Genomic DNA, 23,406 nt, shown 5'->3' with positions numbered 1-23,406 from the left:
TCAGGGAGCGGGGCGACATGCAGGGTCCCGGGCCTCCTGGGTGCTCGGGGCGCTCCGGGCGTCTGAATGGCGTGTCCCTACGTGGGGTGCAGACACAGGTGCGGGGTCACCTCGAGCAGCTCCTTAGCCCTCAGTCACCGCCGGCCCGTCTGTGTATTTACCGTTTACTGAGGTGTTTCCGAGGGCTGGGCACGGGGTGAAGAACTTCGTCTAAGGCCCCTCCTTTGAGCCTCCAAACAGCACTGCCAGGGAGCGACGATTTGTAACGTTTTACAGAAGTTGAATAATCTCGGAGAAATTTAATACCTTGCCCGTAGACAAATATCTGCTAAGTGGCAGTGTCTGAACTCAAATGCAAATCTGTTCTTACTTCAAGGGGCATAGTGATCACAGTCTCCCAGCCCGAAACGGCTCCTCTTTCTTTTCTGTGCTTCATCAGGCAGGACTTTTGTTGAGTATTAGTGATCCTGGGGAAATGAAGATTGTGGTGAGGAATATAACCTCCTCCTTTGATGGGTATATGTATTTAGGACTGATGAACACTCAACAAACATGACTTGGAAATAGTATGTACGTTTAGGAGCAGGTTTATCCCAGTTTCAGGAGGAAAACATTTAATACAGGCACCTTTCGAGGAATTTCTTGGGCATTAAGGCAGAAATTTTCATCACGATTGTGTGAGAAACCGTACAGCCAGGCCTAGTTGGTCCAATATAAAATGTGATGTTGCTGAACAGTCTTAATGCAGGCGACGAATGATTTATAGATATCACACACCCTGGGTGTGTAGTCTGTGGTCGATTGGGTACTGGGAATTGAAGTGTAACCTAACCACTCAGGTTCTTGTCCTGTCTTATTAGCCGATTGAAAGAAGATGGACACTGATTGCACGGGAAACAGAAACTGGCAGGTTTATTGTCTGCACATACAACGAATGTCTGGGGCCTAGTGACCTTATGGCCAGGTGCTGGCTGACTAGGGAAGCTGGGGAGCTTTTTGTTTGCAGTGGCCTCAGGGGTTGGGTTTGGTACCTGGAATTTTCTGCCTTTAACCCTCCCCTGCCTATAATGGGGTGGGGGGAGGGTCAGGTGAAGGATGTGATTTCGATCTGTGCATGCTTCAAGGTGTAACTAGGGCTAGTTAATGGACCCAGCCACTGCCTGCTGCGACTTCCTGCTCAAAACAACTTAGTGTTATCAAGACAAAGGGGGAGGGGAAGGGGAGACAAGCAGGGTCCCGGGCCTCCCGGGTGGCCGCGTTCGCTCCCTGCGTGTGTCGGTGCGTCGACAGGTGAGGTGGTGGGAGACAGGTGAGGTGGTGGGAGCCGCGCACACCTGTGCTGCTCAGGGAGCGGGGAGACATGCAGGGTCCCGGGTCTCCCGCGCGCCGGTGTCGCTCCCTGTATGTGTTGGTGCGTGGAGAGGTGAGGTGTTGGGCGCCATGGGAGCCGCGCACACCTGTGCTGCTCAGGGAGCGGGGAGACATGCAGGGTCCCGGGCCTCTGGGGCGCCTGGGTCGCTCCCTGCGTGTCCGTGCCCCACCCCCACCGCCGCCCCCCGGTTCTCTTTTTTGTGTCTTTACGGTCCAGCTTCGGCCAGATGTGACCTCCTGTGAGCCGGCAGAATGGGGGCCGTGACGGGGGCAGGGAGAGCCAGTGAGCAAGACTCCGGCGTTTGGGAAATCTAACGCAATGTTTATTGCCAGTCCGCAGGCGGGGAGCCCAGAGACATTTCCTCAGGTCAGGCTCCTTGCTTGAGGGGTGCACTGCAGGTTTATGGGGTGACGGAATAAGGAAGTTATATATATTCAGGAAGTTTGTGGGGAATCTTATGCACACGAACAGCGGGACGGGGGCAGATGTCTGAGCCGGATGCTGGTACCCGACCTCGGGTTTCTCAGTGTTTGGCCTCAGTTTTGTTGTGCAGCCCTTCGGTTCTTTTCCGGTCTTATAATGGCATTTTTGTTCTGGGTAGGTCGTCCTAAGAACGTGGGAAACTTCCCTACACGTGCCTTGTTGGTACCAGTTTTCAATTTCACGGAAAAGGGCCTTGTTTTTTCCTGGAGTAAGAATAGACTTTAGAGACAAACTTTACCTTCAGCAAGATTTCTTTTGCCTGAGTCAAGCGAAAGGAGTCAGCTGGGAGACTAAGTGTCTCCAAAGGACTGACTCCTTTGAGTCAGGGAGGTTATTGCTTTTATGTACCAGGTTATGTCAAGTGGCCTTTCTTTATTCATGCAGTTTCTGAGAAAAAGGCAAGGGTATCAGGGGCAGGGGAGGAAGAGGGGGAGGGAATTGGTGTGGCTGTGGAAATGAGGTGAGTCCACGAGAGCTGTGGTTGGTAGCCAGAGGTTGCTATTTCAATTAAAACAAATTACAACTCAAAGAAGATGTTCAGTTCCCTAATCGTATTAGTCATATGTTCAGTGCTAAGTAGCCATGTGGGCTGGAGGCTACCATGTTAGACTGTGCAGAAACAGAACATGGCTGTCTTCACAGCAAGTTCTCCTGGATAGTGCTGCTCATAAGTATATACAACAGGTGATAATTTCTGTGTGTCAGTGTGATAAGCCATAAAAAGGAAGAAAAAGCCATTGCTGTCAAGTCAATTCCAACTCGTAGCGACCCTATGGAACAGGGTACAACTGTCCAACAGAGTTTCCAAGGAGCACCTGGTGGATTTGAACTGTCACTCTTTTGGTTAGCAGTGGTAACACTTAACCACTGTGCCACCACGGTTTCCAAATAAATAGTGAAAAACCAGGGACATACGGTACTTGTATTAAAAGGACCTAAGCTGAGAGGTTGGACAGCATGAAAAGGAAAATTATTGAAGTGAAGATTCAAAAAATTAGTTTTATTTGGCTACACGCATGATTATGTAGGGCTCATCGCATGTTTTATGGGTGGGGGTGGAAAGAGTATTTCAGCTGGGAGAAATGAGTGTTGAAATTCCTGAGGTAACAGAGAACCCAGTATCCATTCGTCGATGAAAGTCGGAGATGATTGAAGCACAGAAAACAAGGTGGTTGGACATCGGAGTAAAGAAAGTGACAGCAGGATGTTTCGAAGCCAGCTGACTACTTTGGGCTCTTTGTAGGCAAAGGCGCAGCCACTGACTGGCACTCAGCAGTTCCTGTGCTACAAATAGGATTTGGAAGTGACAACCATGATTGAGTGACTCAGGCAGGAGCTTGTTATGAACAAGTTAGGGAAGACAGAGGAGGCCTAGACATGAAGATGGGTTGTGGATCAGGAAGATGAAAAAAAAAAACCATTGCCGTCAAGTCCATTTCGACTCCTAGTGACCCTGTAAGACAGATTATAACTGCCCACAGGGTTTCCAAGGTATGCCTGGTGGATTCAAACTGCCCACCTTCTGGTTAGCAGCGATAGCTCTTAACTGCTGTGACACCAGGGTTTCCATCAGGAAGATAGTGTGGTGATGTAATGTAGATGTAGATGGTTCACAGGGCGTGCGATGTTGGACTGCTGATCCTTGACTTACAGGCTATAGATCAGTTAGTGACTTGAATGTCTATGTGTGTTATGGATTGAATTGTGGCCCCCAGAAATGTGTGCCAACTTGTCTAAGCCCTGATTCCCAGTATTGTGTGATTGGCCACCATTTTGTCATCTGAAGTGGTTTTCCAATGTGTTGTAAGTCTTACCTTTTTTATGTTAATAAAGGAGAATTAGAGGCAGTTAGGAAACCCTGGTGGCGTAGTGGTTAACTGCTACAGCTGCTAATCAAAGAGTTGGCAGTTCGAAACCACCAGGCACTCCTTGGAAACTCTACGGGGCAGTTCTACTCTGTCCTATATGGTTGGAATCGACTTGAGGGCACTGGGTTTGTTTTTTTGTTCAGAGGCAGTTATGTTAACTAGGCAGAACTCAATCTACAAGGTTAGGTTATATCTTGAGTCAGTCTCTCTAGGGATGTAAAAGAAGCCAGCAGAGAGACAGAGAGACTTCATACCACCAAGAAAGAAGCATCAGGAGCACAGCATGTCCTTTGGATCTGGGGTCCCCGCACTGAGAAGCTCCTAGAGTAGGGGAAGATGGATGAGAAGAACCTTCCCCGTACTGATAGAGAGAAAGCCTTCCCCTGAAGGTGGTGCTGTGAATTTGGTCTCCTAGCCTTCTAGACTGTGAGAAAATAAGTTTGTTTGTTATAGCCATCCGCTTGTAGTGTTTCTGTTATAGGAGCACTAGATAATTAAAACAGTGTGGGTAACTCTGGGGATTTTGCTAAAATGTGGATTTTGATTCAGCAGTTCTGGCGTGGGATGCAAGAGTCTACAAACTAAACAATCTTATAGTTTGTGCTGGGTATAAGGCTAGGAATAAGGATGTGAATTAAAATTAGTGCTGTTAGAGGAAATAATAAAAGAAAGGATAAAGGTTAAAGGGGACACACTGGCATAAAGATCATGTGAGAGAGAGAACATTGACTCTGAGATCAAGAAACGAAAGAATAGCAGTCAGCTGGGCGAGGAGCAAGGTGGAAAGTAGTGGGAACAGAGACAGGGGAGGGCTCCATAGAGAAAACTCAGTGATTTTCTGATTGATTTAGTATACGGTTGAAAGACAAATATTTAGCAACCTTCCCTGATTTCTCAGATGTTTAGGGACTGGTGGTGTCATGGTTTGAGAATGAAGGAGAGGGGGGAAAAAACTCAAGGGGAAGAAAGAAATGTTCATTGCAAAGCAACAGGAAAACTACCTATTACATGTTAGAGTGCTGTAAATGAAAAAAAGATTTCAAAGCGTAATAAAAGAGTGTTAACTGCACATAATTAATAATGAATGAACTTAGATAAGTTCATTGACCACAGCTGAAAACTTCATCCTGACAGTTCACCCACATTGGTACGAAATGACGGTGCCTGTGTTGATCTGTAAGGGACAGAGGTACATAGGTGAACTCACAACTTCAACATTGGAGCCCTAACTCCCTGGAGGAAATCAGGTTCAAGTTTTGCAGCCTGGCCAGGCCTGGTTGCTCCTCATGCTCTGGGAGAGGTAAATTCCTCCATCTGTGATCTTGTTGCAGAAAGGAGAGGCCCATGGAGCTGCCTGAAGAATGCAGGTGTGTGTTTGGGGGGCTGGAGCCTGTTCTGCCTTCAGTGTAAAGGCCCTCAGGGCGAAGCATTGCCCTGAGCCTGGGAGGAGGCCAAAGGCCTGTGACTCCCTGCTTCCTCCACACTGTTTCCTCCCTATCCTTCTTCCATTTCAGGCCTCAGGTGTGGTGCAGGGAGAACTAGTCCAGTCCAGGCAGCTGGGGACCTCAGGTGACTATCTTGCACATTCCTCAATCACAAGGAAGGATTTCAAGTGCTCAGACTGGTGTGTGGACCAAGCATTATTCATCTGCCTCCAAATTGCCCAGGCCTCTGCTTCCAGTCCTGTCCCTGTTCCTGGAAGTGGCTTCTTGGGCTCAGAGACGACATTCCCTTAGACTTCCAGAAACTGGAGAAGGAAATGGTGAGTTCTGTTGAGAACTGGGTTATCCTTAGCATAAGTGGGTGAGGCTGGATCTGAATTGCTGGGGGAGCAGCTGTGTGCTGCGGGGCTGTGGTTCCTCAATGAAGAAAAAAGGTAGCAGAGGAGGCTGAGGGACTGAGGCCCAGGAGGCACCCTGAGGCCCTGCTACTCTGTCACTGGGCCCTTCCCCTATACACATGTGGCTTTTCAGGATTTAGATGCCTGCAGTCACCTTTCTTATGTGACTCTCAGAGCTGCCACCCTGGGGTGTTAACATCTTCACCCCAGGACTTTGTGCTCTGTGTTGAATGACAAAGTCTCCTGACCAGAGCCTGAAGACGGAGCATCTCTGGCTGTGGAGGCTGGGCCCCGCCATCCAGGGCCATCCTTGTCCCGTCTCTCTGACCAATGTTCTTGACTCCCCCCAGGCACTGGAACATTTTCAGTGCCGTTCTGAAACTACACCTGCAGCTGTCACACTGTTTTATGGGTTAGAAAAGGAGAGGAGAGTTCGTAGGGAAGGCCCTGACTGTTTATGGGGTCCCGGGTGTTGGTGGTGCTCTCCTGATGTCACAAAAAGGCATGAAGCTGGGGACAATGAGTCCAGCTGGATCCTGTCTGCGTTCTCCAAGCCCATTTTTACCCGCACTGGGGAAGGCTTTTGCCTTGAGGCTTTCAGGTATGTGGAAAGCATGACTCCGCAGTCTTGGTCCTCGTCCTCCCACCTGTGACTAGAGCTGTGTGTAATCCCTATGATTGTTGATGTTCTCCCTAGTCTTAAATTAGAATCTAAAATAAAGCATTCTCTAAGCAGAAGAGATGTGTGTGTTTAAATTCTTGGATTTACAGTTTCCAATGGATGAAAATTTCTAGACCACTAGTTGTGTTTCTACTGAGAATTTTTCAATTTAATGGATGTAAACTTCTCAAACACAGAGGAATGCTTATTTTTAACTTACGTAAAAGTTTCTCTAAAGCTTACTTAAATCTTGAGAAAGTTCTCATTTCTTGCCTATGGATTGTTATCATCTATTTTTATAAGTTTATGACCATTACTGATATTATTCCCAGTATTATAGCTTCACCACCCAGGTCTGAATCCGTAAACTCTCTGTTGTTTAGTTTTGCCTCTTTTGAGCTTTCTGTTATTACTGTGTCTGGGTCCTTCAGTGACTTGTAATCTGTTCTGAAGGTTATAGTCTGATCTTCATCAGAAAATGCTTCAACTTCTCTTCTCAGTTTCAGTAAGCAAGATTGTGTTATCTGCATTGCCCAGGTGGTTTTTCAGTCTTCCTCTAATCCTGATGCTGTGTTCTGTTTCATATCGTCCAGATTCTCTGGTTATTTGCTCAGCATACAGTTTGGGTAAGTATGGTGAAAAGATAGAACACACCTGACACACACCTTTCCTGACTTTAAAACATGCGGTATTCCCTTGTTCTGTTTGAACGACTGCCTCTTGGTCTGTGTGCGGTTTCCACAGGAGCACAGTTAAGTGTTCTGGAATTCCCATTCTTCGTAATGTTATCCATCATTTTTATGTTCCATATATTCGAATGCTTTTGCATAGTCAGTGAAACACAGGTAAACATCTTTCTGGTATTCTCTGCTTTCAGACACCAGCTGTGATGTCTGTTGTTCCATGTGGTCTTCTGAATCTGGCTTAAATTTCTGGCAGTTCCCTGTTGAAGTACTGCTGCAACTGCTTTTGAATGATCTTCAGGAAAATTTTCTTGCGTGTGGTATTAAGGATGTTGTTTGATAATTTCCACATTCTGTTTTATCACCTGTCTTTGGAATAGGCTTGAATAGGGATCTCTTCCAGTTGCTTGGTCAGGTAACGGTCTTCCAAACTTCTTGGCATAGATGAGTGAGCGCTTCCCGTGCTGCATCTGTTGGTTGAAACATCTCGATGGGTATTCCATCAATTCCTGGATGGCTGTATTTCGCCAGTTCTTTCGGTGCAGCTTGGACTTCTTCCTTCGATACCATTGGTTCTTGATCCTATGCTACCTCCTGAAATGATTGAATGTCGACCAGTTCTTTTTGGTACACTTACCGTGTTTTCCTTTCATCTTCTTTTGATGCTTCCTGCATGATTCGATATTTTCCCTGTAGGGTCCTTCAGTATTGCAGCTCGAGGCTTGAATTTTTTCTTCAGTTCTTTCAGCTTGAGAACTGTCAAGCATGCCCTTCCCTTTTCGTTTTCTAACTCCAGCTCTTTGGACATTCGTTGTAATATTTTGTCTTCTGGAGCTGCCCACTGAAATCTTCTGTTGAGCTCTTTTCTTTCATCATTTCTTCCATTTGCTTTAACTATTGTTTGTTCAAGAGTAAGTTTCAGAGTCTCTTCTGACATGCGTTTTGGTCTTTTCTATCTTTTCAATGATCTCTTGCTTTCTTCGTGCGTGATGTTCTTGATGTCATTCACAGCTCATCTGGTCTGTGGTCATTAATGCTCAGTGCATTGACTATATTCTTGAGATGGTCTCTAAATTCAGGTGGGATTTACTCAAGGTCATACTTTGGCTCTCGTGGAGTCGTCCTAATATTTTTCAACTACATCTTGGCTTGCATACGAGCAGTTGTTGATCTGTTCCATAGTCGGCTCCTGGCCTTGTTCTGACTGACCGTGTTGAGCTTTACAATATAGATATAGAGGTAGGCTGTGCAATGCATATATTTTTTGGGAGGTCAGGGAGGGACACAGTTCAGTCCATGACACCATCCTTCTGGTTTTCAAAGGAAAAAATCTTGGACTCATCTTTGTCCTCTATTTCTTTTACACTTCAATGTTCAGTGCGTCAGGAAATTCTCTTACCTCTACCTTGAAAGTCTAGGGCCATCCCTTGCACTTGCCATTTTTCCAGCCACAGCTCCAGTCTCAGGCATCATCATTTCTTATCTGTTCATGCCCGTAACTTTATAGCATATCTTTCTATTATATTAGTCCCCTACACACCAGTTCTTTATAAGCCGTTCTATTGGTTTCCTCTTCCACTCAGGATTGTTAAATCACTCTGCATTTCCATCAGATTAAAAAGCCCTAGTCTTTTCAGTTGCCAGCAGGTTCCCTAGAATGTGATAGGTCCCTTGACCTCAGTCGCTTGTCCCGTTTCCTCTAACATTACTCTCATTCTGCTCCAAACTTGGTGGCGTTTTGGTCTTAAAACATTCAGATACCTTCCCACCTTCTGGCCTGTGCTCTGGCTGTTCTTTCTTTCTGGAACAATGTCTTCTCAGATTTCTTGGATCGTTGCTTCCTATCCCTTGAGTCTTGCTCAGGTGTTTCTTTTCAGTGAAGCCCAGTCTGAACCGCCTCCTTAGTGCCGCTGCTTGCATTGTCAGCGCTGCCGGTACTCTGGATCCTGCTCTACCTTTCATTTTTCCACTGGACTCATCACCTTTACATGTTCGTGTGATGTAACGTCCTATTGTTGATGGCTGAGTCTCTAATCGTTAGAATAGGAGGTCTTTGAGTTTTTCAGTTATATATCCCAATTGCAGAGAAGACTGACAAATTTTAGCTTATGTTATTTTCCGTTATTCATTTTTGTTTTCTAATAAATAGATTTTCTTTTTTAGAGCCGATTTAGATTAACAGAAGAATCAAGTGGAAAATACAAAGTTCCCATGTACCTCTACTTCCTCCTGTCCCTCCACTTCAGTTTTCCGTATTACAGCATCTAGTATTAGTATGCGAAATTTGTTACAATTGCTGAAGCAACATGGGTACCGTATAATCAGCAAAAAAACATAGTTTACATTAGGGTACGCTCTTTGTATTGTACGCTATATGGGATTTGACAAATGCGTAATATCAATGGATCCACCGTTCTGATATCATGTGGAATATTTTCTCTTCCTTAAAAGTCCCTTATGCTCCACTTTTACGCATCTTTTCCCCTCTACCCTTTAACGTGGCAGCCACTTGTCTTTTTACTGTCTGTATCCTTTTCCCTTTTCTAAAATCTTACAGAGTTGGAATCTTACAGTATGTAGTTTTTTCAGAGTAGTCTCTTTTACTGGGCAATATTCGTTTAAGGTTCTGCTGTGTCTTTACAGGATTTTTTTTTTCTTGTGATTTAGGTGAAAGTTTACAGAGCAAATTAGTTTCTTATTCAAAAATGTATACACAGATTTTTTCATGGTGTTGGCTGCAATCCCACATTGTGTCAGCATTCTCTCCCTTTCCCTTTCCACACCAGGTCCACCGTGTCCATTCGTCCAGCTTTCCTGTCCCCTCCCACCTTCTTGTCTTTGTTTCTGGGCAGGTGTTGTCTATTTGATCTCATATGTTTGATGGATTTAAGAAGCATGTTCCTCATGTGTGTTATTGTTCATCTTATAAGCCTGCCTGATCTTTGGCTGAAGGTAAACTTTGGGAATGGCTTCAAGTGTGAGTTAAAAGGGTGTTTGGGGGCCATAGTCTCAGGTTCCTCCAGTCTCTGTCAGACCAGTAAGTCAGGTCTTTTTTGTGAATTTGACCATTTGTTCTACATTTTTCTCCCACTCTGTTGTAATCCCAGTCAGAACTGTCCGTAGGGGTAGCCCGGCACCATCTAGCTCTCTGGTCTCCGAGGCATGTGGTCTGTGGTTCATGAGGTCCATTAGCCCTTTGGACTAATTGTTCCCTTGGGTCTTTTGTTTTTTCCCCTCTCCTTTGCTGCTGACTGGAAGAGACCGATAGTTGTGTTTTTTAGATTGCCACCGAAAAGCCTTTAAGATGCCAAACGCTACTCACGAAATCTTTTACATGACTTTTGATAACTCACTTCATTTTCTTGCTGAGTAATATTCTGGGGTGTAGTTGCACCACACTTTGCTTATCTATTTATTCACCCACTGAAGGGCCTCTTGATTGCCTCCAGCTTTTGACAAGGATGAATGAAACTGTTAGAAATATTCCTTGCAGATTTTTCTCTGGACAAAGGTTTTCAGCTCATTTGGATAAGTATGAAGGAGTGAAATTGCTGGATCATGTGGCAAGGGGATATTCAATTTTGTAAAAAACTGCCAAACGGGGTGTACCGTTTTGCATTCGAACCAGCAGTGACTTAGAGTTCCTGTTGCCCCGCATCCTGGTGTTGTCACTGGTGGGGAGTTTAGCCATTCTAATCAATATGTAGCGGTATTTTTTTATTGTAGGTTGCAGTTTGTTACTGATACATGATGTTGAACATCTTTTCATACACCTGTTTGTCAGCTATTTGTTCAGATCTTTTGCTCGTTTTCTAATTTGTTTTCTTTTGGGGGGTGGTTCTTGTTAAGTTTTAAGAGTTCTTTATATATTTTGAATTAAAAAAAAAAAAGGAAAACCAAACCCTTTGCCATTGAATCTATTCCAAGTAATGTCCACTCTGTGGATTACAGGGCAGGACTTTCTTGCCTGTAATTTTTACAGAAGTAGATCACCATGACTTTATATCATGGTTCCGGTGGGTAGGTTTGAACTGTAAACTTTTACATTAGCAACTGAGCATGAACTGTATGCCCTACTCAGGATCCTTTTTTGAATATCAATCCTTTATCATCTATGTGTTTGGGAAAGATTATGTGCTAGGTTTTGGCGTGTCTTCATTCTCTTAACACTGTGTTTTGCAGACCAGAAGTTTTTCCTTTTTTTAAAAACCATTTTGTTGTAAATACGTAGGTAATGAAACATTTTTTAATTTTAACCAAGTCCAATTTATGTGTTTCCATCATGGCTAGTACTTCATGTTGTATCTAAAAAATCGTCCCCAAACCCGGAGATCACCTAGGTTTTGTTTTATGTTGTCTTCTTGGAGTTTTATAGTTTTACATTGGCATTTAGGTTTTTGATGCATTTTGAGTTGATGTTTGTAAAAGGTGTAAGATCTCCATCTGGATTCCCTTTTTTTTACTAGAGGTTGTACAAGTGTTGTAGCACATTTATTGAAAAGGCTAGTCTTTCTCCTTTCAATTGCTTTTGGTACTTATTCAAAGATCAGAAGACTCTATTTATGTCTATTTCTGAGCTCTCTCTTCTGTTCCATTTATCTATTTGCCTTTTCTTTTGCCAATGCCACACTGTCTTGCAAAATTCAATCATGCAACCTCCGGCATTGTTTCTGTCACCAAGGCCATATTTTCCAACTACCGATTCTTCTTTGTTTCCAACTTTCTCATTCCAGTCAACCAGTAATTATCAATGCATCCTGACTGCAGTTTTGATCAAGTTGAGAATACAGAAATGGATAAAAATCTTCAATTTCTTCACCTTAGTGGTTGGTGCATAAATTTGAATTATAGAATCAGTCTCTGAAGAAGGACATCCTGCTTGGTGAAGTAGAGGGTGAGCAAAAAAGAGGAAGACCCTCAACGAGATGGATTGACAGAGCTGCTGTAACAATGGGATCAAGCATAACGATGACTGTGGGGGTGACACAGGACCAGGCAGCGTTTTGTCCTTTTGTACGTAGGGTTGCTAGGAGTTGGAAATGACTCAGTGGCCCGTGACAACAACTTATAACATTAGACTCTATTTTATGTTGGAATGTATGAATTTGTTGAGGGGAGCAGTTACTAATAATTGATGTACAGTTACATCAGGTCTCAACATTTGAGAATTGTGTGGCGATCTGGATTCTTCTGTTTCCTGTCTCATTTGATCTCTTCTATTACCTTTTCCTGTTTCTAAAAAGGACAGATGACAGACAGAACACCTGAGTTTTTCAAAACTAGGTGACTGACATGTAAAAATTCATAATTCTCCAAAATCATTCTTTTTTATATAGGTGAACCTGTCACCTTCTAATCTCCTAGAGTTCAAGAACATATGAGCAGCTCAGGGTCTTGGTTTGCCAGTTTGTTTTTTCAGGCCTTAGTGGTCCCATGGCTGTGAAGGGCAAAATGAAAAACCGCCATTCTGCACTGTTTCCCACTTGTTAATACTTCAACCCTGCCTTTACCCTTTGCTTTATGTTTTGTTGAATGTTCTGCTGGGTCTTATGGAAGGAAGTGTAATTGTTTTATCACAAGGAAGTGATGGTCTGCATGAGAGTATTTCTTTAAATTTCGCTATGTTTTCTGTTTTAGACCATAAAGAGGAATGAGACTGCAGTGGGCTGCAGTCAAACTGTGGAGAGATTATTTCTGTTTCTTGAAAGTATATGAGACAGGATTCAATCAGTGAGGAAGTGAATGTAGTTAGTGAAGGGAAGAGACTGATGACTACCCAAAGATAAACCTTGGTACAATGCAGAGCTTTGTGTCAAATCCCTTGGAATTCTTAGTTCCCCATGGCTGTCAGCCATACCCTTCATTCTTGAACACATTGGAGTACATGGTACCTTGCTCATCCATGAAGTATGGAATGTTTTAGGACTCAGTGGTCATTGAGGACGTGGCTGTGGTCTTTAGCCAGGAAGAGTGGGCATTGCTGGATGTTGCTGAGAGGAAACTCTACAGAGATGTGATGATGGAAACCTTCAGAAACCTGACCTCAGTAGGTAAGAAGGGCATCTTTTCTTTTTTTATTTCTTTCTTTAGCAAATAATAATATTTGACTCATTGACTTCAGTCCAGAATTTGGGCCGAGGAATGGGAATAAATTGTTAACTAAATCAGATGTGGTCCCTTGGTCTATGGGCCCAATATATCCTGAATTCCCTGTAAAGCTCTTTATGTACTAACATGAGTTTTCATTTCTCCTGTGATTAAAAGCCCAGAGGCTTTCTAAGTGTTGTAAGTGTAAGCATTGGCTTCAGGGTCACTATGGGACATTGAGATGTAGGTGGTTTGGGACCTTGTAGAGAGTTTTACAGTATTTATTACAAGTTCAACATGATTATTTTGCTGTATATAAAGTCAGACCCGTTTATCATCAGAGATCCTGAAGAGGAAAGTATTGTCTCACTGTCGAGGAAATGTTCATTGCTCTTCACTGTCTTCCCTTATGATGTGCATTTCTCCATTAGCACCATGTGAGCTATACCCATTTGATTTCTCAGAGACAAAAAGGAAAGATCTGAGTACAGTGAGGATAGGCCCCATCCAGGGCCTCTGTGTCAGGAAGCACCAGGAAAGCAAGAATTTTTGGAAAGACCAGCCCTGTATGAATGGAATTACATTTCAATTAGTCAGCCAGAAAAATTCTCTTTTGGGTTGTGGACACTACTTCACAGATACCCGAACTTACTTTTCTGACTTTAGCAGTCCTGTCAGAACTATGGTCATAGAGAGACTTTTCTTCTTTAATGTTACATTGCGCATCGTGTCCAATATTTTTCTTTTCAGCTCTCGTAACTGCACCTATTTATGTCACCATCACTCTCAATCCTCATGGAATTATTCCCTAGTAAATTGTTCTTTAACCATTGCGAACATGCTCAAACAGTGAAATGTGGCTAAGTCTTTCTTTGCTCATGGCAGCCTTTTTCCCCACTGACTCCTTTCTTTTTTATTTCATATTGTGAACCTCAACTTGAACATTTGGGTTAGTCTCCCAAAACCTTATCGATGGAGAAAAGTTATCCATATCCAGTGAATGTACAATGATGCGATACATTAAGAATAATCCCCGGATGTCCACATTAGGAGAAATCTGGACGTGGCATGGCAATATAGGTCACTCTGAAAACCAGGGGAGACATTTGAGGTGAGTGTCATTCAAACAAGAGAAAACAGTGCCTCAGGAGAAAGACCAAAAGTGTCCTGACATTAACGTATAGACATACATGTTTACACAGGTGCATTAGCACTTTCAGCTGGTATGTGAATGTTCAGTACTTGCCAGCATAAACGAGGAGCAGCGTATGCGTTGCATAGAAACCAGATCTATTTCCTGTTAGATTTTGACTGGAGGAGGAAACAATCAGCGGTGCCCTGCTTAAGGATGGAGGCTATTTGCGCTACTTTGAATATGTGTCACTCTCCACAGTCTTGCCAATAATCCAATTTCCTGCATCAGGACCCTGAGACTTTTGGGATCCATGTGGGAGAGTGGATTATTGGCGGGACATTGGAAAGTGATACACATTCAAAGTGACACACTTGGCTGCCATCTCGGAGTTGGGCACTGCTGTTTTTCTCCTACTCATGTGAAAATTGAACAGGCAACTGATTTTGTTTCTGTGCAAAGTATATGCTGCCTTTGTTTATGTAGGCAATTCCTAAACTGTTACAGACCATTTTGAAATCTTGAAATGTACTAATATGTACAGATTCTCCTCAGTTTTGACTGTCTCTTTACCCAGCATTTTGCATGTTTGACAATGGTAAAAAGTCTACTATCCGACTATTTTGAGCATTCAAGATGGACATTTGGCAGTAATGAATGCTGAGATGCAAGGCATAAGTATTGCTGGCTGTGATGGTTAAGATTATGTGTCAGAGTGACTGGGCCACAATTCTCACTGGTCTGTTAGCTAGGTAATGATGTAATTTGGCAGTTACGTAATGATGATGTCATCCTTTATTTTCTCATCTAACGTCATCTTCCATTTTCACAGAATGCCAAAATTGCACAACAACCTGGTCTTTTGAACCTAGTCATGTTGATAAATGAGGAGAAGGTGTACACATACAGGTGTCTATGTATATGAACATAGATGGGAAAGTATGCATTTTGGGAGTTTTCATAATATAGCATATTCAAATAGATGAGTGAGATACAGGGTATTTGAAACATATTTCGTTTGGACACAATTATCAGAAAGCCTCATATTTTAGAAATTCAGTGACAGTAATGGTCGTGTCTCTGCTAGATGATTTAACCTAGGAAACCTGAGATAAGTCAGGCAAAAACCAAGCACCTTCACTATGTTTGGTAACGGTGAAATGGGAACACATTTATTTCCAACACCATGCACCCTATTTTTTAACAGCAGTCATACAGTAGAGAACCTCCATGAAAGTAATGAGGGCACTCAGTCTTGGAAAATCTTCAGCTGGATTCCAGATCTTACTGTGCTCCAAAGAAACCCTCCAGAAGTAAACTCTTTTGAATACTCTGAGTGTGGAAAGATCTTCATGGATCACTCACCATATAACCATCATATCAGATCTTCCACCAGATGCAGTGCCTCTCAGTGTAAGGAACGTGGAGAATCCTGCAGCTGTTCCTCTCACCTAACTACTCCTTTGAGAGTTCCTCATGGAAAGAAACCCGATAAATGTAAGGTACGTGGGAAGGACTTAATTTGTATGCCAACCCTTAAGAGTCCTGTGCCAACACTCACTGGTGAGAAATGTTGTGAATGTAACAAATGTGGGAAAGGTTTCTGTAGTTTGTCATCACTTTGGACATGTGTGAGTGGTCATAAACATGCATGTCAAGAATATTGTCAAATCTATAGTCCTTCATCCCTCATTTTACCTAAAAAATGTCCTAACAGAGATAAGCCTTATGAATGTGAGGAATGTGGGAAAGCCTTTAGTTGTTCCTCCAACCTCACTGCGCATAAAAGAACTCACAGTGGAGAGAAACCTTATGAATGTACGGAATGTGGGAAAGCCTTTACTTGTCGCCCATCCCTTCGTAAACATAAAAGAGCTCACAGTGGAGAGAAACCTCATGAATGTAAGGAATGTGGGAAAGCCTTTCTTCGTTCCTCCAGCCTCACTTCACATAAAATAACTCACAGTGGAGAGAAACCTTATGAATGTACGGAATGTGGGAAAGCCTTTACTCATCGCTCATCCCTTAATAAACATAAAAGAACTCACAGTGGAGAGAAACTTTATCAATGTAAGGAATGTGGGAAAGCCTTTATTTTTTCCTCCCAGCTTGCTTCACATACAAGAGCTCACAGTGGAGAGAGGCCTCATGAATGTAAGGAATGTGGGAAAGCCTTTATTCATCCCTCCGACCTCACTAAACATAAAAGAACTCACAGTGGAGAGAAACCTTACGAATGTAAGGAATGCGGGAAAGCCTTTATTTGTTCCTCCAACCTCACTGCGCATAAAAGAACTCACAGTGGAGAGAAACCTTATGAATGTACGGAATGTGGGAAAGCCTTTAGTTGTCGCCCATCCCTTCGTAAACATAAAAGAGCTCACAGTGGAGAGAAACCTTATGAATGTAAGGAATGTGGGAAAGCCTTTCTTCGTTCCTCCAGCCTCACTTCACATAAGAGAACTCACAGTGGAGAGAAACCTTATGAATGTACGGAATGTGGGAAAGCCTTTACTTGTCGCTCTTTCCTTAATAAACATAAAAGAACTCACAGTGGAGAGAAACCTTATGAATGTAAGGAATGTGGGAAAGCCTTTATTTTTTCCTCCCAGCTCGCTTCGCATACGAGAGCTCACAGTGGAGAGAGGCCTCATGAATGTAAGGAATGTGGGAAAGCCTTTATTCGTTCCTCCAACCTCACTAAACATAAAAGAACTCACAGTGGAGAGAAACCTTATGAATGTACGCAATGTGGGAAAGCCTTTAGTTTTTCCTCAGCCCTCACTAGGCATAAAAATATTCACCATGGAGTGAGGCGTTATGAATGTACGGAATGTGGGAAAGCCTTTCATTATTCTTCAGTCCTCAATGTACATAAAAGAACTCACAGTGGAGAGAGGCGTTACAAGTGTAAGGACTGTGGGAAAGCCTTTGTTCATTGCTCCAATTTCACTTCACATAAGAGAACTCACAGTGGAGAGAAACCTTACGAATGTACGCATTGTGGGAGAGCCTTTGTTCATTCCTCCCACCTCACTTCACATAAGAGAACTCACAGTGGAGAGAAACCTTATGAATGTAAGGAATGTGGGAAAGCCTTTATTTTTTCCTCCCAGCTCGCTTCACATACGAGAGCTCACAGTGGAGAGAGGCCTTATGAATGTAAGGAATGTGGGAAAGCCTTTATTCGTTCCTCTGGCCTCACTAAACATAAAAGAACTCACAGTGGAGAGAAACCTTATGAATGTACGCAATGTGGGAAAGCCTTTAGTTTTTCCTCAGCCCTCACTAGGCATAAAAATACTCACCATGGAGGGAGGCCTTATGAATGTACGTAATGTGGGAAAGCCTTTCGTTATTCCTCAGTCCTCAACGTGCATAAAAGAACTCACAGTGGAGAGAGGCGTTACAAATGTAAGGACTGTGGGAAAGCCTTTGTTCATTGCTCCAATCTCACTTCACATAAGAGAACTCACAGTGGAGAGAAACCTTACGAATGTACGCATTGTGGGAGAGCCTTTGTTCATTCCTCCCACCTCACTTCACATAAGAGAACTCACAGTGGAGAGAAACCTTATGAATGTACGCATTGTGGGAAAGCCTTTATTCATTCCTCCTGCCTCACTTCACATAAAAGGACTCACAATGGAGAGAAACCTTATTAATGTACGGAATGTGAGAAAGCCTTTACTATTCGCTCATCCCTTGGTAGACAAAATAATTCACAGTGGAGAGAAACCTTATGAATGTAAGGAATGTGGGAAAGCCTTTCTTTCCTCCAAACTCACTTCAGATAAAAGAACTCACAGTGGAGAGAAACCTTATGAATGTACGGAATGTGGGAAAGCCTTTACTTGATACTCATTCCTTAGTAAACATAAAAGACCTCACAGTGGAGAGAAACATTATGAATGTAAGGAATGTGGGAAAGCCTTTATTCACTCTTCCAGCCTCACCTCGCATATAAGAACTCACAGTGGAGAGAGGCCTTATGAGTGTAAGGAGTGTGGGAAAGCGCTTTTTCAGAACATGAACCTCACTAAGCATGTCAGAATTCACCATGGAGAAAGGCCCTATAAACATAAGCAATGTGGAAAGCCTTTAGTTGTTCCTCAGACCCCACTTTACGTATACGAACTCACAGAGAGTTGATTATTCTTATGTCAAAAGTGGGATGTTTTGTCCTTACTGTTATGATTTTGATAAAGTTCTGAAAGTCAGCAATTAAAGACGAAAGTTTCTTGGTAAGTAAGAAATCAATACTAACTTAAAAGAACGGATCATTAAGAGTAATTTATGCCTTTGGGAGAAAGGATAGTTTCATTGTAATTGTGGGACTGTCCTCATCGGTGTTTGTTACTTTCTTAGTCCAAGCTAAACTTCACCTTTCTGAAAGTCGTTGCTATTACAAATGAGTCTGCAGAAAATAATTGGCTTTATATTATTTAACGTTATTGTCGCTGTTATTTTGCAAGCAATTAAATATGCTCATCTTGTATTTGGTTCAGACTGTTTTGTCATATTTGAAACATTCTTTCCATTTATTCCTATTGTAAAGTAAGCTATTTTATCTATTATAATTAATAACTCATATAGTGGTACTTTGGGTCTGTTCAGATATTCTGTTTTCATTGTATTTTGGCCTACTACTTTCAGTATTCAAAGATAGTTACATATCATTATTACTGTGGTGTTTGCCAGATGATGTTTTTTGTTCCAATGTCCAAAAATACTATATCTATTAATTGGAATTCTGAAGGAAACAGCTTTTCCTTCTCTCCGATTTTATCATATTTTTAAATGTTCGTAATAGGATACGCAGTCCACAGATTATGAAGGAGTTCCTTTCCTAACTGTGTTTAAGTTGAATTTTCATGTTGGAACAGTTAGGTATAATTGTAAATATGTAACATCGTTTAGTCGACTGTTTTCCTTAGAATATACCATATGATGTACCTTTCTGTGCTTAAAAAGTTTTAAAGAAACACTTCTGGTTACAATAAAACATCGTTAACATAATAGTACAGTAACAACAGTAATGACATTCTGATGCAAATTACAACGTTGTAACCCTATGTTATTACGAACCTCTGCTACTTCGTTGGGTTCTCTTTTGATACGCTTCTCTCACCTCTGCCTTGGGGAGGGTAGGAGGATGCCCTCCTAGGCACTGCACATGTGACTCCCCTCCATAGGGTAGTGGGGGAGGGATGTACAGAGCATGGACCCCACCCCTGCACGATTCCTTACCTGACCTTACAGGGGACTTCGGCCTGTGCCCAGTTCCAAACAGTAAGAACAAGCAACACGGTGACACCGCGTCACCACTGGGCAAGGGATGCAGGACTTGAGTTCCTGCAGGAGAGGATCTTCATTTCTAATAGGATGAGCCAGATTGGAAAGTCATGAGTCAGTCCAGTAAATGGCTGGGAGGTGGGCATACAACAGGTAAAGATGGAGAGAAGCTGGTATAGATAAAAGACAGTAAAAGAAACAAGGGATTTTACATGAGAGTAGAAGAAGATCAACCCCGAAATAGTACTGGGCATTGAGACTAATGCTGACTTCACTCCTGGAATCAGAGGTACAAAGGGTGTGAGATAAAATTGAAAGCGTTGAATTGATTTTTAAAAATCCAGAAGGAACTTGGAGAAGATACTTTTTTACAAAAAAATAGTGTCCACAAACAAGATCACTGGGAATTATAGGGAAAAAGGTTTGCCCTCTTTAACCCATCTCTGTTTTCCTTACCCTGAGTTCTTTATCCTCTTTCTTTCCATTCCATCTGTGTTTTCCAACTTTTATAGCTCTGCTTTATTCTGTTTATTTTGTATGTATCTTTAAGTTCATGTTATTTGTTTCCACAATCAACACCCATGGAAGCAGCAGTCAGGAAATCAAAAGACACATTGCATTGGGTGAATCTCCTGCAACAGACCTCTTGAAAGTGTTAAAAAGCAAAGATGTCACCCTGAGAACTAAGGGGCACCTGACCCAAGCCAGGGTGTTTTCAGTTGCCTAATTTGCATTTGAAAGCTGAGCGGTGAATAAAAAAGACAGAAGAAGAATTGAGGCCTTTGAATTGTGGCGTTGGGAAAGAGTATGGAACATACCATGGACTGCCAAAAGAACGAACAAATCTGTCTTGGAAGAAGCACAACGAGAATGCTCCCTGGAAGGAAGAATGGAGAGACTGTCTCACATACTTTGGACGTGTTGTCCGGAGGGATCAGTCCCTGGAGAAGGGCATCACACTTGGTAAAGCAGAGGGTCAGCGAAAAAGAGGAAGACCCTCAATGAGATGGATTGACAGAGGCTGCAGTAGTCGGTTCAAGCTTAGCAGATACTGTGAGGATGGTGCAGCACCTGACAGTGTTTTGTTCTGTTGTACATGAGGTCGCAATGAGTCGGAATCGACTCGATGGCACATAACAACAAGAGGCTTTAAGTTCATGAAACCTATCTCCTGGTGTGTATCGAATGATATGAAACCTACCTACCCCCTTTAATTTTGCAATTATATGTTTAAATACAGAATTTGTGACTAGGTTTGGTGTTTTATATCTGTTTGTATGTTTCTGTTGTCTATGCTCGTTCATTCCCTGTGTGTCTGATAGTTTGTTGTTCTGTGATAGACTTTATATTCTTTAGCTTTTCTTCTTATTTTGAACCATGTTTAAAATATACGAAATAAAACGAAGACTTGTTTATATATTTGTTGTAAAGTCTCATCAGCTGTCAATATGTTGGATGTTTCAATTAAAGAGAGAATTGAAGATATAATTTTTCTTCCAAAGGAATTTTTTTATTTTTAGTGGCTGGAGTTACTATTACCAATCTCAGAAATCTTAGAACGTTCAGAGCTCAGTATTTCCTTTTGGATGACTCTCGGCCAGGCCATGTAGTCCCTGTGATACATGGATATGGCTCCCACTTTTGGGAAGCCTGAACTCCAACTTCTGCCCGTACATCTGAACCTCATTTCCATAGTTTTCTAACTGAGCCAGCCTCCTGTTGGTTAAGTTCATCTGAAATGCTTGACTGTTGTCTCTCGTTCCATATTCATCTAAAATGTGCCCAGCAACTTCTCAATATATTTTTTAATAATTTTAGAAAGATGTATTTTATTTCATCCAGTGTGTTTTTTTTTATTATGGTTTAAGTGAAAGTTTACTAATCAAGTCAGTCTCTCACATAAAAACTTATATACACCTTGCTACACATTCCCAATTACTCTCCCCCTAATGAGACAGCCCACTCTCTCCCTCCACTGTCTCTTTTTGTGTCCATTTCGCCAGCTTCTAACCCCCTCTACCCTCTCATCTCCGCTCCAGGGAGGAGATGCCAACATAGTCTCAAGCGTCCACCTGATCCAAGAAGCTCACTCCTCACCAGCATCCCTCTCTAACACATTGTCCAGTCCAAGCCATGTCTGAAGATTTGGCTTCAGGAATGGTTCCTGTCCTGGGCTAACAAAAGCTGTGGGGGCCATGACTACCGAGGTCCTTCCAGTCTCAGTCAGACCATTAAGTCTGGAGTTTTTATGAGAATTTGGGGTCTGCATCCCAGTGCTCTCCTGCTCCCTCAGGGGTTCTCTGTTGTGTTCCCTTTCAGGGCAGTCATCGGTTGTGGCCGGGCACCATCTAGTTCTTGTGGTCTCAGGAGGATGTAGTCTCTGGTTCATGTGGCCCTTTCTGTCTCTTGGGCTCGTAATTACCTTGGGACCTTGGTGTTCTTCATTCTCCTTTGCTGCGGGTGGGTTGAGACCAATTCATGCATCTTAGATGGCTGCTTAATAGCATTTAAGACCCCAGACGCCACTCTTCAAAGTGGGATGCAGAATGTTTCCTTAATCGATTTTATTAATGCCCATTGACTTAGATGTCCCCTGAAATCATGGTCCCCAAACCTCTTCCCTTGCTACACTGTCCTTCGAAGCATTCAGTTTATTCAGGAAACTGCTTTTGGTTTAGCCCCGTTATGCTAACCTCCCCTGTACTGTGTGTTGTCTTTCCCTTCACCTAAAGTAGTTCTTATCTACCAACTAATTAGTGAATAACCCTCTCCCACCCTCCTTCCTCTCATGACCACAAAAGAATGTTTTCTTCTCAGTTTAAACTATTTCTCAAGTTCTTATAATAGTCGTCTTATACAATATTTGTCCTTTTGCAACTGACTAACTTCAGTCAGCATAATGCCTTCCCGGTTCCTCCATGGTATGAAATGTTTCACAGATTCCTCACTGTTTTTATCGATGCCTAGCATTCCATTGTGTGAATATACCATAATTTATCCATTCATCTGTTGATGGGCACCTTGGTTGTTTCCATGTTTTTGCTATTGTACACAGTGCTACAGTAAACATGGGTGTGCATATATCTGTTCTTGTAAAGGCTCTTATTTTTCTAGGATATATTCGGAGGAGTGGGATTTGTGGATCGTATGGTAGTTTTATTTCTAGCTTTTAAAAAAAAAAATTAAGGAGGCGCCAAAACGATTTCCAAAGTGGTTATACCATTTGACATTCCCACCAGCAGTGTATAAGTGTTCCAATCTCTCCACGGCCTCTCCAACATTTATTATTTTGTGTTTTTTGTATTAATGCCAACCTTGTTGGAGTGAGATGAAATCTCATCGTAGTTTTGATCTGCATTTCTCTAATGGCTAATGATGGTGAACATTTCCTCATGTATCTGGTAGCTACCTGAATGTCTTTAGTGAAGTGGCTATTCATATGTCTTGCCCATTTTTTAATAGGGTTACTTGTCTCTTTGTAGTTGAGTTTTTGCAGTATCATGTAGATTTTAGAGATCAGACGCTGATCAGAAATGTCATAGCTAAAACCTTTTTCCCAGTCTGTAGGTAGTCTTTTTACTCTTTTGGTGAAGTCTTTGGATGAGCATAGGTGTTTGATTTTTAGGAGCTCCCAGTTAATCTAGTTTTTCTTCTGAATTCTTAATAATGTTTTGTATACTGTATATGGCTTGTATTAGGGCTCCTAAAATTGTCCCTATTTTTTCTTCCATGATCTTTATCGTTTTAGATTTGATATTTAGGTCTTTGATCCATTTTGAGTTAGTTTTTGTGCATGGAGTGAGGTATGGGTCTTGGTTCTTTTTTTTTTTTTTTTTTGCAGATGGATATCCAGTTATGCCAGCACCATTTGTTAAAAACACTCTTTCCCCCATTGAACTGTTTTGGGGCCTTTGTCAAATATCAACTGCTCATATGTGGATGGATTTATGTCTGGATTCTCAATTGTGTTCCATTGGTCTGTGTA

This window comes from Loxodonta africana, chromosome Y (assembly GCF_030014295.1).
Source record: "Loxodonta africana isolate mLoxAfr1 chromosome Y, mLoxAfr1.hap2, whole genome shotgun sequence".
NCBI classification, from domain to species: domain Eukaryota; kingdom Metazoa; phylum Chordata; class Mammalia; order Proboscidea; family Elephantidae; genus Loxodonta; species Loxodonta africana.
This window is presented reverse-complemented; position numbering follows the sequence as displayed.